We start from the raw sequence: 6,407 nt of genomic DNA, 5'->3' as shown, positions 1-6,407 counted from the left end.
TCTCACCTGGCCCTTGAGGCAGCTTGGTCACCAACTCTCGGACTACCCTCAACTCTTCGGCCAATGACTCAAATGGTCTCACCGCCGATGGTCTAGAAGAGCCAGCCTCAATACTCAACGCCTTCCCTGAATCCATCTTTTGCTTCTTGCTTTTGGTGGCAGTCCCTTCACCTCGCTTCTTTAAAGGAAAGATTGGGATTTTTGGGCTTATCCAATTGTCGCCCGAATACTCCTCAACTTCAGCCCACTTGCACAGTTCAGTTATCAAAGAAGGAAACATGAGAGAGGGGCAATCATGGAGTTTGAACTCATAGAATTCATTGATGTTAAGAAGTCCCACATCGGTAGAGGGATGGGAAATTGGTCTCCTTGTATGGACTTGGACAAACCTCCCCTCATGAGATAGCTTTTGGGGTTGAGTTAGGCCTAGGTGTCATATCTTTACATAATTGATAAATGGTGGACAAGGGCAGGAAGATACCCTTGGATCACAGGGAGATTTAGATGGTAGAGATATGGTTGAGGTTGGTGGCCGCCCAATTGTGGAGCCTAATAATGATGGGGAAGTTCGGGGGGAAGAGGATGCTATGGCGAGTTATACAGATTGATTAAATAGAGAGCATGCTGAGCTGGATTCGACAGTTAACCTGTAATTTCTAGGGTTTGAGATAGAATTAGGATTAATATAGAGGGAGCGACATCAAGAGTTGAGATTAGAGGTATCAGGAGGGACTTAATGGGTGAGCTTGATCAGATTAGGAGTTTAGTTACAGATCTTGAAGCTAAGGAGCTTCAGCTGACCACACATGATACAAATACTAATGGTGGTTTTAATAATGTTGGTAGGATTACTGATATTCCTAGTGGTACTGTTAATTCTAATAGTCAATCACGATATATCGATAATTATGTGATGAATAGTAGGGCTTTAGTGCGAGTGAATTTAGAGGTGGTTTGGTGGGGCACCCTTGATTGAGACCATTCTAGTGACCAAGGGTTGCAGCTGTGGAAAACAATAATGTAGTTGCTGAATTTGCAGAGAAGGAGAAGAGGACCCCGAAGGCCAATCAGTATTACACTAATTCCGAATTCTTACTTGGGAAGAATCATTGCCTCCGGAAAGCAATAAAAAATTAAGCCAAATAGCGCTGGGAGGAAACACAATGGTGAGTCGGAGCAGGGGTATCCATTTGGCGTTGGCTTTAGCTTTGATAAACATAGAAATCAGGTGTTTAAGAGATGCACCACTCTGTTTCAGAGGTTAATGAAGCACAAGCATGGGTGGGTGTTTAATGAGCCAGTGAATGTGAAGGGTCTTGGGCTGCATGATTATCATGCTATCATCAAGCATCCTAGGGATTTGGGCACTATAAAAGCTAGGCTATCTCAAAATTTGTACAAGTCTCCCAAGGAGTTTGCTGAGGATGTGAGACTTGTCTTCTGTATGCCATGACTTATAATCCTAAAGGACATGATGTTCATGTTATGTCGGAACAGTTGTTGAAGATTTTTGAAGACAGGTGGGCAGTTTATAGAGGCCGAGTTTAATCCGGATTGGAGGTATCAAATGTATCATGAATTCATGATGCAGGTTTGCCTACCCCCACTTCAAGAAAGGTCCCTCAGCCTTCTCCCTTTTCCCGTGCTTCTGTAACTTCTCATGCTGCTCCCCCTGTTTCTCAAGCAAGGACTTTGGATAGGTCTGAGTCAATGACTGGACCAGCTGGTTTCAGGTTCAAGCCATCACCCGTTGCTCATGTTGGTAGGGTACCAGTTCCTAAGAAACCAAAAGCAAATGATCCCAATAAAAGGAATATGACCTATGAAGAAAAACAGAGACTCAACACACATCTTCAGAGTTTACCTTTAAAAAGCTTGATGCTGTTGTTCAGATTATTAAAAAGAGGAACTCAACATTTTATCAACATGATGATGAGATTGAACTAGACATAGACAGTGTTGATGTGGAAAGCCTCTGGGAGCTTGAAAGGATTGTGACTAATTACAAAAAGAACTTAAGCAAGCAGAAGAGAAAGACTGAACTTGCTCTGCAAGCCAGAGGAACTGCACGGACTGCCCCAGTTATGAATTCTGCTCCTATGGTTGCTGGTGCACTGAACAGTAATACTGGTAGAAATAACACTAGTGCTCTTGCTACAAATGCAGAAGTGAGAAGACAGATGGATAATGCAAGCAGTTCAAGCAGTTCCAGCAGTGATTCGGGTTCATCCTCAAGTGATTCCGATAGCGATAATTCCTCTGGATCCGGATCAGAAGTGGGCCATTGATGCAAATGGCCACTTAGTGCAGGAATTCTTCATGGATTTCTTTAAGTGTGTACTCATCTGAAGGTTCCAAGATGAAGGTCCCCTTCTAGTTGAAGGATGGCTGCAATCAAGAACTTTAAGTTTTATCATCGAAGTGCCTTGTCTCGATGATTTTGGAAGAGTTAGACATCTCATTCTTAACATTATTTGTGATGTTTTCTCTATACAAGTGTTATTGGTTATGGTAGTCATGTGAGAGATGTAGGACCTGTAAATTGCTTAGATTGCTTAACCAGTTTTGTTTATACATGTGCTAGGATTTTCATTCATATTGTTGCACACACTTAGAGCAGCTAGGTTTGCTTGTGCGATGTCCTGCAGCTGGACCTGGTTGTAGTTGTAGAAACCAAGTATGATGGTAGGATTGCATATTGTAAAAATTATGAGGGATCTTAAGTGGAAATGATAATGGGGGTGTGTACATATTTTCCAATTCATCTTCCAGGCAACTTTTTGCAAAGAATTTATATGTATTTTCCCCTGAAGTATACGCAACCAGGATTGATTCGGTTGAATGTCAGTTAAGCTCTCATGTCCATCCTCTTGTATGTCTGAAAATGCAACTGTTTATGCTGGTCTTTTGACTTGGAGTTAATAGAAAGTATTCTGAGGGATCTTGGTTGATTTTTCTAGTCTTTGATAGAATCTGGGAAGATTCTTGGGGACCTTTTCAAGAGAAATCCCTCTCTCAGTGAACACCTTCTTTCTGATTAAGTCCCTGTTAGAATAGGAATAGGTTTATACAATCCTATTAGAATAAGAATAAGTTTATACAATCCTATTAGAACAGGAATAGGAATAGAAATAGAAATAGGAATACTAAATAGTATCCTACTTGGTAAAAGATTGTATTCTAGGGTCTATAAATAGGGTCTCAATGTAATAATGTAAACAACAACAATTCAATAATATTCTTTTCCTATATTTCTCACATGATATCAGAGCCTCTACGATCTTGGTAAACGATCAAAGTGATTCCGCTGCCGGCAGGTGGCTATTACTCATATATGCTGCCCGTCTGACCAACAATTATGTTAGCAAAAGTTGGGTCACCGTGTATTTTTCCGGTGACTATTTTCTCATATTTGATTTATGTAAGCACTGTGCCATCATTCCGGTGACTACTTTCTTATATCTAACTTGTAGCACCGTGCCATCTTTTCAGTGACTACTTTTTTATATCTAATTTGTGTAGCACCGTGCCATCATTCCGGTGACTACTTTTTCATATTTAATTTTTGTAGCACCGTGTCATCATTCCGGTGACTACTTTTTCATATTTAATTTGTGTAGCAAGGTGCCATCATTCCAGTGACTACTTTTTCATATATAATTTGTGTAGCACCGTGACATCCTTCCGGTGACTACCTTTTTTTGCATATCTTATTTGCATAGCACCGTGCATCTCTCCGGACTACTTTTCATAATTAATTTGTGTAGTACCGTGGATTTTACCGAACTACTTTCTCATATCTGAGTTGCATAGCATCATGTCTTTTTAGTGACTCCTCAGATTTGATTTGCATAGTTCCATTCGTCTTTCCGGTGACTCCCCAAATCTGATTTGCGTAGGGTTGTGCCATCATTCCAACCATACCTATATAATTTCTCTTTTTCATTAGGGTCGTGCCATCATTCCGACCCTACCCATATTATTTCTCTTTTTCAATGGGGGTCGTTCCATCAATTCGAACTATCCTATATAATTTCTATTTTCTAGTTGGGTCGTGACATCATTCCAACCCTACCCATATAATTTTATTTCTTAGATTGTGACCACTTTTATCCATCAAATCAATACTCCGGCATATGAGCATGTTCCAGCCAATTTTTCGGTGACTTTCTTGTTAAATATTGACACGTCTATTGATTCCAACATGATCCATACACTTTATACTAGATTTTGAGCACTTCCGGCGACCGTTGCATTGTGAAGAAGTCTATATGGAGCAACCACCTAATTTGTTGCTCAGGGGGAGTTTAGTAGCCTTGTATGTTGATTACGTAAGTCACTCTATGGTCTGGAATAGTTTTTGCAAGCTTGGTTTGGGAAGTTCAACACTGTAATTTTATCACTCTCTGTTTTATCGGCATTATGCATCAAATTCAGTATTTCATGAGAAGACCAAGTCCATTGAGATTGGTTGTCAAATTTGTGAAGTCGAGTGATCAACTTGCAGATATCTCACCAAGCCCCTCATCGGTCCTCGTGTTAATTACATTTGTAACAAGCTAGGTACATGAATTGTATGCACTAGCTTGAGGGGGAGTGTTAGAATAGGAATAGGTTTAGACAATCCTATTAGAATAGGAATAGGTTTATACAATCCTATTAGAATAAGAATAAGTTTATTCAATCCTATTAGAACAAGAATAGGAATAGAAATAGAAATAGGAATACTAAATAGTATCCTACTTGGTAAAGGATTGTATTCTAGGGTCTATAAATAGGGTCTCAATGTAATAATGTAAACAACAACAATTCAATAATATTCTTTTCCTATATTTCTCACAGTCCCCATAGTAGATGTTCTGACTCTGAAGAGAAACGAATTGAGTCCTATCATAGTCATCGTCGACTTCTACTTCATCAATAAGTTGATGCACCACTCTCGACTTTTTTAAAACCTCAAAATATCACAATAGCATGAAAACATAAGAAATATGTGTTAAATGATGCAATGCTACTGATAAAAGCCAAAGAAAGGAGTTTAAAATCATCTCGGGACCAAACTGCCACATTTCAGCAATTAGGAAAACCTACAGAAACTGGCTTCTGATGTTGCAAAAGCGACCAAAGGCTGCTTAAGAGAACATCGCTTTAGCGGCTTAGTACCGCTTTAGCGGGAATCACAAAAGCGAGGGGAGGCCACTTTAGCGAGAGTTACTTTAGCGCCTAAAGGTTCGCTATTACGGCCTGTTGTCCCCAACTTACCCATCTGACTTTTGCACCTATCAACTCATACGATTTCGACTACACAGTGATCAACAAGTAATTCAAAGTCTACTACATTTCATCACAAAACTTTCACCCATCAATGTCGAATTCTCACAAACAATTCATCAAACACTTGGGCGGGCACACTACTTATCAACTTATTTGAACACAAAATAGGTACCCAAGACTTGCCCATGTGTTATACTACAACCCAAACTCATTCATTCTTAGTTTAACAAACAAATTTTGACAGACATAAGGAAGGGTTCTAAGTCAATCTCCATGGACGGGTCTACCGTCCGTGGACCATTCTACCATTCTTGAACCTCTCCGTAAATCATTGCCTTGGAATAATTTTTACAAGGCTTGGGTTCAAGGATGGGTTCACTGACCGTGGACTTTTCCACCTTCCTTGAACCCTTCTGTAGACCCTTGCCTTAGAATATTTTTCACAAGGCTTGGGTTCAAGGATGGGTTCACTGACTGTGGACTCTTCCACCTTCCTTGAACCCTTCCTTAGACCCTTGCCTTAGCATATTTTTCACAAGGCTTGGGTTCAAGGATGGGTTCACTGACTGTGGACTCTTCCACCTTAGTTGAACCCTTCCTTAGATCCTTCCACCGTTCTTGAATCCTTCCTTACAAGACTTTTTTTTTATGTGTTACAATATCTCTCCCTTGGGAACATTCGTCCTCGAATGAGACTCGAGACATCATAAGGAGGATAGGGAGAAGATCTAACATCCCAACATGAATGCAATCACATAAATGCACATATTCGAGGAGGAAAATCAACTCCAAGCTAAAACATATTCAAAACATCATCTCATAAGGTTTATATGCAACTCATACTTAAATGCACATAATCATGAAATAATCAATTAATTTAAATCATATTTTTGAAAAATCAAATTTTACATGAGCATGCATGCATGAGGAAACATGAGAATGACGAAGACACACGAATCCTAAAGAGTGAACCATGAGGGCTAAGGCCTCAAGCTAAACTTGAAGATAGAAGGAAAAGAGATAGGGATACTAAGACATAACGCCGCCTTTGGACTTTCACCCACCAAACCATAACAAGGAACTCTTTCAAAAACAACATAGTTCTACTCACGTACCAATCATGAAGCACACTA

General features: G+C 39.9%; 1 pseudogene; it reads left to right on the top strand.

The window, feature by feature from the left end:
* The first annotated feature begins 455 nt into the window (after positions 1-455).
* Positions 456-2,288, top strand: LOC125869034 (transcription factor GTE4-like; annotated as a pseudogene).
* Positions 2,289-6,407: the final 4,119 nt, after the last annotated feature.

Source organism: Solanum stenotomum, chromosome 1, assembly GCF_019186545.1.
Source record: "Solanum stenotomum isolate F172 chromosome 1, ASM1918654v1, whole genome shotgun sequence".
NCBI lineage: Eukaryota > Viridiplantae > Streptophyta > Magnoliopsida > Solanales > Solanaceae > Solanum > Solanum stenotomum.
This window is presented reverse-complemented; position numbering and strand designations above follow the sequence as displayed.